The sequence below is a fragment of the Carlito syrichta genome, unplaced genomic scaffold (genome assembly GCF_000164805.1).
Source record: "Carlito syrichta isolate Samal-C Ts95f unplaced genomic scaffold, Tarsius_syrichta-2.0.1 Scaffold302862, whole genome shotgun sequence".
NCBI lineage: Eukaryota > Metazoa > Chordata > Mammalia > Primates > Tarsiidae > Carlito > Carlito syrichta.
Window position 1 is genome coordinate 1030941 of NW_007246958.1, and position 12250 is coordinate 1043190.

At 40.0% G+C, this 12250-nt stretch overlaps 1 pseudogene; it reads right to left on the bottom strand.

The window, feature by feature from the left end:
* Positions 1-4207: 4207 nt before the first annotated feature.
* LOC103259545 lies at positions 4208-6327 on the bottom strand (annotated as a pseudogene).
* Between the last annotated feature and the right edge of the window lie 5923 nt (positions 6328-12250).

A 12250-nucleotide genomic window follows, 5' to 3' on the forward strand; every position in this document is an offset into this window, starting at 1 on the left:
GTGTATTTACAGAAGCAGAGATGGCATGTAGTTGCTTATTTAAGATAAGACCCTTGAAGTCAGCTTTCCTGCTTAATTCCTGTTTTTCTCTCAAGAGCATGGCCAAAGACAGGTTATGGTGGTAAATACAGTTACAGTGGCAAAACGGATTATGAAAGGGCAAGAAGAGGAGGCCTGGCTAGCAAAGGTGGTCTTGTATATAAATGAGACATGACAAGTAGCAGCCCTCAGAAAGAATAGATGATAATTGTTTCTTTCAGACCTTTAAAGGTATCAGACTCTCAGTTAAGACTGGCTGCATCCATGCAGATTCTCTACAGAAGCAAATCTCCACAAAAGTCAGGTTTTCAGGGTTACTTCTGTTTGCTGGCTTTCTAAACAACCATCTCAAAATACATCAAATAAATGTATTTTGAGGTAAAATATTTTGATTTCCATCAGATTATAAAATTCTCCTGGTGCCCACCCTACCTCTTGCCTTAAGACACACAGTGTCACTCCCCTCGCTGGAGGTAACCACCAAAAGCATTGTACGTATTGGTCGGCAAAACAATTGTCAAAATGGTTGCTATGGACCAGTGACTGCGATATGTGTCCTGTTCTTCCAGTTTTTTTCTGATACTGGGTGGGGTGCCATGTGTTGCTCTGTGGGTTCTTGGTTTTGCTACAGAAAAGAATTTCAGGGTGAATCTAAAGTACAGTTTAAGAATTTATCAGAAAGAAAAGGGGCACACTCAAGGAAAAGGTTTGGAGCTTTAAAAGAAAGGATACATGCTTACCTTTGACAAGAATCTTTATATCTTTTACAATGATTAAGCAAGCCATGAGCTAAGAGCAGTGGACTGCAGGTATCTGGTCATGAGTTTTTATTACCATCCCCAACTTCTTAAGGTCACTGGGATCTTCTAAATAATGAAAATCATTGCCTAACAAGATTTAGGCTTTTCTTAGAACATCATGTTCTAAGAAGACATGCATTTTTTCTTGTTTGACTAATTCCCTATGGTTTTTGTGATTTACTGCACTGGTAGTTTCACATTCCAGCTTGCAAGGTCATCAGGTCTGATATGCTTGGTCAGTTTGTCATGTACAAATAAGAAAGATGTCTGAATGCTTACACTGTTTTAACTTACATTTGCCTAACTTCTAAATGATGTTAGCTATGCCTGCCTCAGTTCCAGCTTAATGTTCCATAGATGTGTAGATCTGGTCTTAAGCCCTGGACTAGGATAGCTCATAAGGATAACATAAGGATAACAATTCAAAGTCAGGGGAGTAGTAATGTGGGTTTGACCAAGAACAGTGGCAGTGGAAACAGCCCAGTGGGCACAGATTTTGGAGGGAGTCCATTCTTAGGATAGGGTAGGCCTTATTCAAGCATGTGTGTCTACGGACTGCCTAGTCTTCTGCCTCTCATCCCTTCTTTGACCACAGATGGGCACTTTTCTCATTCTCTAGATTCAAAGCTGGCATGAAGAGGGGTTTTAATAAGCTCTTTCCTAGCATTCTGTAACTCAAAGTCAGGTCAACTTTGCTTTTGGTCGAGATCTAACCTTGTTCCTGATTTTTACAGTGTATCTCTAGGGTCCAATCCTTTATACATAAATACAATCAGTGGGTTCACAACATGTTACTTTCTTGGCAAAATACTCAGCCCATCAGATCTTTTAGCATGGTGGCCTGTCCTTGCTCTACCATGTCTCTTGCCCTTGAATCCCAGCCCAAGAACTGGAGCCTGATAGCCTGTAGTGGACCTCCATAGTACAGGGCTTTCTGTGTACTGACCTGGGGTCTACATGCACCCTGTGCCAACCCACTAAGTTAACAGATCTAGACATGTGGATCTGCAAAGATAGAAGATACTCAGATTACAAGTCTGCCCCGCTACTTAGAAAGGTTCTAAAGTACCTGAGAAACATATATAGACATGCCTCAGAAAACTGTTAAAAGGAGAATAAAATAATCTGACAGCTTCATCAGTGTCCTCAGGAAAGGAATGAGTGTTTCAATTTTCTACTTAGAACTAAGTCAGCATCTAAAGCTTCTTTTATTTTGTCCAAAGACCAAATTATAACAAATTTAGTTTAGAGATCTTAATTGGCTTTTATTTGTGATTCTAGAGTGGGCGACACCTGATTCTACAAAACCAAATGAGTATTCTGATGAGCTGAGCAGAGTAGGTTGGTTTTACAAACAGAAGAAGGCTGAGGAAAGCAGAAACAGAAAACAAAACACAATTGGTTGTCTCAAAGTTACTTTCCTTGTAAAAGTTAAAACAGAGTGGACTTCCTTATCATGATGGCTAAAACTGGCTTGTTGGGGATTTGGCTATTATCTCTCACTTTCCTAATTTCTTGAGGGTTAGATGAACAACTTAGTTTCAGCTTGGTTATGTGGAACTTTGGCTTGAGTGACTCCATTCTGGAACTTTGGCATGAGTGACTCCATTTTGGTATGTTCCGTTGGGTTTAGTGTAAGAGCTCAGTCCAAATTGATGGCCTTCTAGAAAGTTTATTTAATAATATAAAATGCAGGTTGAAAGTCAAAAGCTTACTGACTTTTTCTTTAGATATTCATTAACTTGAATACCCTTAGAAATTATAATTACATACATTATACCATTCTTTGGGGAAAATTTTTTAGGTTCATTCTTGGTGCATTCCAGACACATTGAAAAAGTGTGTTTGTGAGGGTGGGGGTGCAGGGGTGTGGAAAGTGAGGAGTTAAAAGGATAAGTTTATATCCTAGGTTATTTTAATTTTAGGGTCAAGGCCCTAGGCCTTCTGAAGTTTCTCTGAAAAATCAACTCACAAAAGGCTGATTCATTGGTGAAAAGACACACAAATTTATTTAACATGTATACATAGGAGCCTTTTGAATGAAGACTCAAAGATACAGGGGAAAATTGTCCATTTTTATGCCTAAGTTTGACACAATATGAACAGTTGAAAATGTGATTGGAAAAAAAGGGTATGATCAAATGCTAAAAAACTGAGAGAGGAAACCCAATAAGAACTGTCTGTCTAGATTCTTCTTGGCTCTCTGAGCATGCATTCCTTCCTTCTGGGTGTGAGACAGGACCCTCTCTGGAATGAGGATCTTATGACCTACAATCAAAAAAGTAGGTCAGATAATTTCTTTTCTTTTTAACAACGATAGCAAAATGTAATGGTAATTAAAACTGAATTACAGGTATATGGCAGTTCATAACATATTTTCTTTATTTCAGTGCCTATAGTCTTAGCTACTTGAGAGGCTGAGGTAGAAGGATAGCCTGAACCCAGAAGGTCAAGGCTGTAGTGAGCCATGACTGAGCCACTGCACTTTAGCCTGGGTGACAGAGTGGAGACCCCGACTTGGGGGGGGGGAGGAAACTTTAGTGTTACGTTTTTTAAAAAGAATGTTTGGTTTTAGAATACCGAAAGGTGGCAATTCATGACAGGACATATACAAACAAGGTTAATTAAAATGTTAAATATTATCTAAATTAAAAGACTATATTCAAATTGTGGAGTATAATTTTTGAGTCTTGGTAGAAGAAGCTGTAATTTCCCTTATGAAATTCACCCCGATTTCTCATGAAGACTACAAAGCTTCACCACAAATTCAACTATTTACTTTACAGTAATCAATGTTGAGTTTTTTATGCTTAAGCGTGCACTACCACAGAAAGCACACACTCCTGTTTACATAGATTTTTAATTTTCTTTTCTTTTGAGCTGGAGTCTCACTCTGTCATCCAGGCTGGAGTGCAGTGGCACACTCATGGTCACTGCAGCCTCGACCTGCTGGGCTTCAAGGGATCCTTCCACCTCAGCCTTTTAAGTAGCTGGAACTACAGGTGTGCGCCATCATGCCCAGCTAATATTTTTGTTTATTGCAGAGATGTGGTCTCACCAGGTTGCTCAGACTGGTCTTGAACCCCTGGGCTCAGGCAAACCTCTCGCCTCTGTCTCCCAAAGTGCTGGGATTACAGACGTAAGCCACCCGTGCCCAACTTAATTTTCTTTAAACTGTATCTCAAGCATATTTTAAAGTGTGAGCTAAAAATAGGCTGTACCCTAAAAGGAAAAGTTTTCTTTCTAAAAGTAGTAGGAGATAGCTATCCAATACTGCAAGCAGTGGTTGTATAACTAAACAAAGGAAACCAGCAGTCCTCTGCTAACTCTGTTTTAGTGTAGCAACCTCCTACTTTTTAATGGAGCTCCTAGCTTTTATTACACCACCAGCCAAATATGTACTCTATTGTTTTGGATATAAGACTTTCATCTCTTTTTTTTTTTTTGGCATTTGTTTGTCAGAAGTAACCCAATAGTCATTAGAGAAGCTGTGTATGCTGTGGCAAAAAGTCTCATGGTAGAAATCCTAGGAGTACTTCCAGGCTGTGTCTGTTATGGGCTGAGTAAACACTCAGCTGCTATCTCTCAATGCCAGTAAGTCAAGAGGCAGGGAACTGGCAGAAAGAAGACTATTTCTGAATTCAGAATTCAGGGGAACAGAACCTGGCTCCTGGTATTTCTGGAACCTGTCTGCTCATCCCTTAGGTTTCACAGTCTGTTTTTATAAGTTCAGGGTTCCAGGTAAAGTGGGGACCAAAGTGAGGCCCAAACTTTATCTGTACAATGACCATTTGTATACCTAACCCTGAATTGTACCTATCTTTAAAATAAACATTTTTTTAAAAAGTTCAGGGTTGCTAGTACCTATACAGTAACTATGTGACTGACCGAACATTATATAGTACTTAAGTTACAGCTGCATTTTGTTAAGAGTAACATTTATGGCCTGCATTTCCTGGCGCTGGCTACCAGAAAGTAGTTTGCAGTGTTATCAGTAATACTACACTGAAGAGTTGATCAAGTTTGCCACAGAGTAAGAAAGTTAACGGAGCCTATTACAAAGTAAAATATTACTTTCTACAACATATCATTAATGAGTAACTGTAACACACAAAAAGTTATATAAGTTACAACACATACATGGATGCTATATTTTTAAACCTATGATCACTGATAAAAGGGAGTGAAGAGGGATTCATTTTTCTCAGTTGAGTGAGAACAGGGAGTTAGAGTTTCTTTGAAGTGACTTAATGGGGAATGTATAGGAGATAAGGGAAACACTTTCTTTTGTTAATTTTCAGGAATGTAGGTATGTGCAGGCCTGATTGAACACTCATTATACCTTTCTTTAAGGATTTTGGCAATATAGACAGACAATAGTGGGTATCCGTGTCATGTCCATGTACCTAAGGTTTGATTGGTAGTATAAAAGCTAGAGATGGAGATGAAAAAGCACAGGTGTCATTGTTTTCTATAACACTTTTATCAGTACATGGTTTTACACGAACCATGATGCATTCTCCAAAAAGTCATCTTTGCTTATGATTTTCCAGGCCTGCAATTTAGACTGATAATGAATACGTATCCAATTTCCTGTGTTAGACATCACATGTTTTAAAATATTCTCATATTATGCAAATTTTAATAATAGAAAGGAAGCAGATGTTTGAGAAAACCCAAACATGATCACCCAAGTATCACCGAGGTGATCTTCCAAAGTCAGAGAATCTCCTTGAGCATAAAAAGGATCCAGCTGGGATAGAATGTCGTCTTTCGTGACTGACCAATATTTGTTGGACTAAACATGCTTTGCCTTGTTCCCGGAGTTGCTGATGTAACTCCAAGAGGACTCTGCATTACTGAAATGTTTGGCTGTCTTCTTGACGTGAAAGGTATTGACCCAAGTCCTGGACTAGAAATGTCATCATACACACTTCTAACTGGTGGACCTCCACTTTTATCTTTATGAGCTGGCACAACTGGTTGTGGTAGTGACCCACCTACAAGTAAAAGTGATCGCATTTCCATTACTCCTACTGAAGGGCCACTAATTGATCGAGGTTGTGGAGTCCTGGAGCTGGCAATTCTTCCATTAAAAACCCAGGTGATGCAGCACTTTGGGAGGTTGAGGTGAGTGGATTGCCTGAGCTCATGGGTTTGAGACCCACCCGGGCAACTTGGCGAGACCTCGTCTCTACAATAAATCAAAAATTAGCATGGTAGCACGCGCCTGTAGTTCTGGCTACTTGGAAGGCTGAGGCAGAAAGATCGCCAGAACCCAGCAGGGTGAATTTGCAGTGGTTGAGAGCGTGCCACTGCATTACAGTCTGGGCGACAGAGTGAGACTCCAACTCAAAAAAAAATTTTTTTTAAATAAAATAAAAAACCCAGGTAAAAATTGGGTGTTAACATCTGGCTTCGGATCAGATCCCATCATTGGTTCATATCCCAACATGGGCACTTGGAGTTCCACGGCAAAGGTTGTCATCGTGGCAGCAACTATCCTTATCCCTAGACCAGCTCTCAGATAATTTCTTTATGGCCAGCTATTACACAGAAATGTGGAGGGAAAATTAGAGTAATATTTCTAAATTTTATAACTAGCTTTGAGGAGAAGGAATTCTGGTTTTTATGACCTGCCTTGGAGAAGAGAGATTTCCCATGGCTAGCCTCAGGGAGGTGTGAGGGGCCACAGACAGGAAGGCAGAAGGTCAGAGTTAAACTTTTGCTTCTGAGGCCTTCACTTTGGGGTATTATATTCTGAGCCCCAACATAATGTTTCCTGCTTCCTTATTTGCAAAGTAATTCCAGCGGTCTAAAAATTACAAGTTTAAAAGAAAGGGTTAATAAGATATACATCACAGAGCTTAAAATATAGTTGATTCTCTAACTTAATTCTTTGGAGCATGATTCAATATACAAAGGGTGAATGTTGTTTTACAAAGGTATGTTTATGACACTTTATTCCAGAAGGGGATGGGTGACATAAAATAAAAGTAAAAATCAGAGAAGAAAGAAAGAAGAAAGACAAACTTCAACAAAGAACTCCAAATGAAGGGTCAGTAATAACATTCTCTATCTCTCCATATGGAAAAACACATATTCAAACATAGGACAAAATATCCAGATGAGTTATAAAAGTTCTGCCTTTTTTAATTTGATCAATACTTTCTCAAAGTAGTCTCTTATTTGATCTGATCACATGTGTCACACAGTTTTTTGAGAATGGCAAACACATTTTTCACTTAACAAGAGAAAAAAATGGAGACTTGAAGAGATAAACTAATTTGCCTACAATTATATAACTAGTTTTGACAGAACTTATAATATAGATCTTTAATCAAAACAGCTTCTGAAAATTGTATATATCCTTTCCTGTAGGCCTTTGAGAAATAAGATAAATGGCTATTGAAGAAAATACAAATATTTCCCCCCAAAATATACTTCCTTTTTTTTTTTTTTTTTTTTTTTTGAGTCAGAGTCTCACTCTGTCACCCAGGTTGGAGTGTGTGCAGTGGCACGCTCATAGCCACTACAGCCTCAACCTGCTGGGCTCAGGCGATCCTTCCAAGCAGCTGGAACTACATGCTTGCCCTATCACTAATTTTTATTTATTTATTATAGAGACAAAGTCTCACCATGTTGCCCAGGCTAGTCTTGAAATCATGAACTCAGGCAATCCTCTTGCCTTGGCCTACTAAAGTGCTGGGATTACAGGCTTGAGCCATTGTGCCCAGCTTAAAATATACTTCTTTAACATATTTTGAGATGGCTATTCAGACAGCCAACAAACAGAAGTAACCTTGCAAAACTGTCTGTTGTGAGTAGGACTTGCATCTGTAGAGACTCTGCACTGATGCAGTCAGGTTTTCTTTGAGGCCTTCCCTTATCTGGAGCTAAGAAAGATTAACTGAGAGTCTTATTTTAAAGTCTAAAATAAACATTTACCATCTATTCTCTTTGAGGGCTGTTACCTGTAAGATTTTCTTTACGTAACAAAACTACCTTTGCTAGCCAGGCTCATCTTTCCCCCCTTCCATTGAGATAGAAAAACAGGAATTAAGCAGGAAAGTTGACCTCAGGGGTCTTATCTTAAGTAGGCAGTTGCATGCCATTTCCCTAAACTGCAATCTCTGCTTCTGTAAACATGCTTTACTGCATCTCAGATGGAAATGTCCATAAAGATGTCTGCTTTGATGCTTATTGCGGAAGTAACCGTTCCAGATCCTAAATTTAAAATTGTAAACCCACCAAAGGCAAATACATGTATATTGTAACCACAAAAAGTTCTATAAAAGCAGCTTGAAACTGAGGGTCAGGGCTCAGGTTTTGGGAGGCTACTCTCCCCGAGACTTCTGGAATAAATACCTTTGATTCTTCTCTCAATCTCTGATGCCTGTTCTGAGTGCATTCATTCCTGTTCCCAGTAAGTTGCTACAGTTACTGTAACACCATAACCTATTTTGTTGATCCAAACCCCCATTCCTTCTGTAATCTCAAGATGGTACATCAGCTTCTGTACTCGAGTTGGAGTAATCACTCTGTGGTTAACCTCTCACCCACCATGTGTGTGTTATCAAATTTGTATATTTTTTTTCTCCAATTAGTCTGCCTTTTGTGAGCTGATTTTTCAGTGAACCTTGAGAAAGTGAAGGGAAAGTTTTCCCTTGGCCACTACATTTTTGGTGGTGTGAGCAGGCAAAGTTCCATTCTTCTGGAAGCTTCAGTTAAGGGAAGCTAGGGCCTGACAAGCTGGAAGAAGGATAAGGAATTCTTCCCATTCAGGCTCCTGGCCTCTCTCTCTTTGTGGCATCTGCTGGAACAAATGGTAAAATTCACTGTCTCTTTTTTTACCTGCAAGATTTTTCTTAGTGGGAGAAAAGTGTTTGTGTGACTAGTTTTGGGTGTAGTGACTTTGGTGTACTTTGTGGTATGAATATTCATGTTGTGTGATCCTTTTTCTTTCCAAAATAGTGTATTCCTTTGTGTTTGCCTTTCTGCATTGTTCTGTCACGAAGAGGAATATTGGATGAGGTTCCTTTCATGTTGTTTTATGGCTGTGCAAGTTTGACTTGTGACCAAGTGGGAGCACAGTATCTTGGTCTCCACCAACTGCGGGGCATGGCCAACAGGTGGTCAGTCTACAACCTGAGACTAGTACATATTTTGTTCTGAACCTGTCAAGTTCTTGCGGGAGTTTGTCTTAAGAAATCCTATCTCTACTAGAGTTTTGTCATCTCATCTTTGTTGCCTGGTTAGTCTGTGGCAACAAGAGTCTTTTGTTATCATATTCTTGGAAGGGAATTTTTTTGGAAGGGAGGGATCTTTGGGACTGCTTCTTCTATGCCCCCTCTAGGAAACACCCCTTCGTTCTTGACCTGGAAAACTACATCCTGGGTCTTTCTTGAAGAGGCTATTGTGATATAGAGACATGCTAATGTCTGTCCATATTGTCACAGCCCCTAGAGAAGGGCATGGCAAAGGCACAAGCACTCCTATACATTCCAGAACAATATTTCTGAGAGCTAATAAAAGATGTGCTTCTCCTTATCTCCTATGCACTCCCAGTAAGTAGCTTCAAGGGATCTTTGACTTCCCTGTAGTCTATGTCCAATCAACTAAAAGTTGCAAATCTCATTTTATTCCCTTTTTCTGAGTGGTTATAAGTTTGAATAATATAGTATCAATGTAATCATAAACCTTGTGATTTATATAACTTTTGTATCAATATACAATATGTTTTGTGATTTGTATTAACTTTTGCATAATGCATGACGTCTTAGGCCCTTTACTCTATGGCGAGCTTGATTACCACTTCTGCTGGGCCCCTACTGATAAAAACTATGAGATATCTCTGATACCTGGCACCAGAAAGTCTCGTCCAAAAAATATTGCTATCGATAAATGGGCTGAGACTCAAGTTCTATACAATGCTTTGCTGGTCCTGTGGCTAATATATAAGCACTAACAACTCTGGACTTATAAAAGTGAACTGCAGAAGCCTGTGGGGTGAGCTGAACCACTTTGGAAAGACCTCGAGTCTGGCTCTGCTCCCTGGACCTGAACTCAGAAAGAAACTTCTTTCTACCAGTTCCCTGCCCCTTTAATTTACTGGTATCAAGGAGAGAAGCCGAGCACTACTCAGGCCATAACAATTGAACTGAGTTACTATTGGAAGAAGTACACCATTTAAAAGGGTCCACTGAGGTGGGGTGGGCTAGTACCAGTGCCAGTGCTGCAGGAATAATGCAAGATTGCAGTAAGGAGGAAAGTAGAAAGAAGAAAAGTTTATTATTCACCTTTCACAGATTGGAAAGGGGGCCAACACTCAGAGGCAAGTGTGGCATCATAGGGCCAAGAAATGGGTATATTTAAGGGCCATTGGGGTAAGGGGGTTTAGGCCCAGAAGAATGTCTATGGCTGTAGGTCTTTGATGTTGATTGTAGCCACAAGAGTCTTAGATCTTGACATTGCCAGACATTAGCATCTCATGCCCTCAGGTGGTAGGCTAGAGACTTGTCAGAGGTTTGTAATCCACAAACTCCTTGAGGAAAAAGTGGTCTTATTCTCATTTCTATGGCTTCAGACAGCCAAGGGGCCTGAAAGTTTCTTAGAGATTATTATGTTAAACCATGAATTAAAAGGTTGGGCTATTGGGCTGTCCTGTCTTGCATTTGATGGAGACTTGCCAAAGGTGTGGGGGTAGGCTTCAATCTTGGCCTGCAGTGGAATATCTGAATACTTCCTAAAACTGCCTATTGGAAGTGTATCTATCTATATCTTACCTGTGCTAGATTCAAAGCGTGTCAGGGGTAAAGCCTAAACAAAAATGGCTATGCTGGGGCAAAAAGACTACGCTAACCAAGTTTATTCTAGGTTTCTATAGGTACCTCCTTTCACCATTGAAAATTAATCAGTGACCAAAAGATCATCTTTTAAATTATAAAATTTCCTTTTTTTTTGTAGGAGTCTCACTCTGTCACCCAGGCTGGAGTGTAGTGACACACTCATAGCCACCCCAGCATTGACCTGCCGGGCTCAGGTGATCCTTCCGCTTCAGTCTTCCAAGTAGCCAGAACTACAGGTGCCCGCTACCATGCCTGACTCATTTTTGATTTATTGAAGAGATGAGGTCTCTCCAAGTTGCTCAGGCTGGTCTTGAACCTGCAGGCTCAGGCAATCTACTCGCCTGGGCCTCCCAAAGTACTGGGGTTACAGGCCGAGCCGCTGAGCCCAGCCCAAGCTAGGGAAATTATAAAAATTACATTATTTAAAGCAAATTTTTTTTAATTGAAGGTTTTAAAATTCTATGTAATTGTCTTATTTGTACTTATGAAAAGATCAAATTAAAGGAAAAGCACATAAGACAGTCATTCCTAGCTCTAGAAATTTTCTTGACTAAATTAATAAGCGCCGGGCTCGGTGGCTCAGCCTGTAATCCCACACCTTTGGGAGGCTGAGGTGAGTGGATTGCCTGAGCCCACGGGTTCGAGACCTGTCTGGGCAAGTCGAGACCTCATCTCTACAATAAAATCAAAAAATCAGCCAGGCGTGGTAGCGCGCGCCTGTAATTCCGGCTACTCGGAAGGCTGAGGCGGAAGGATTGCCAGAGCCCAGCAGGTCACTGCACTCCAGTCTGGGCGACAGAGTGAGACTCCAACTCAAAAAAATTAAAAAATAAAATAAATAAAAAATAAATAAATTAACAAGCAAAAATCTGATCTAAACAGTTAACATCTTTTATACATTCAAAGTGCTTGTTTCGAATCCCCTGCAGGATTCACAGTGGAGGGTGTTCCACCTTGTAGTTTGATAGTTAAAATACTGTGCTTTCATCCCTGCAGCCTGGGTTTGATTCCCAGTAGAGAAAGTAATCTCTTTTGGTTTGATATTTGTGTGACATTTGACTTTTTGGAGTACACATGTATTAATACTTTTCCCTGCCACAGGCAGCTTTTGATTTCCTGTCTTCTTCCATCTGTGGGGCATATAGGATGTTTGGACCTTTGTGTGTAGTTGGTCAACTGGGAAGCTCAGACCCTAGAGAATGTAGCTTGATAGATGTGGGTTGTAACCCATTTGTGGCCAATACGACTCTTCTTTCTTTAAGCTGTCTTCTGGTGATCTTATGAGGTGGGAGGGTACTTTTGATTAAAAAATTAATTCAAAACCTGGAAATGTCAGCTGTTTATCCTGGCTAAAATCTGATAATAAGAGATTTGAGAAGACTTTTTAAAAAAATTTCTTTCTTTTTTAAGAATTGTCCTTGGCTGAGTGCAGTGGCTTCAAGTCTATAATCCCAGCATTTTGGGAGGCTGAGGTGAGAGGATTGCCCGAGCCCATGGGTTCAAGACTAGCCTGGGAAACATGGTGAGACCGCGTCTCTACAATAAAAATCAAAAAATTAACTG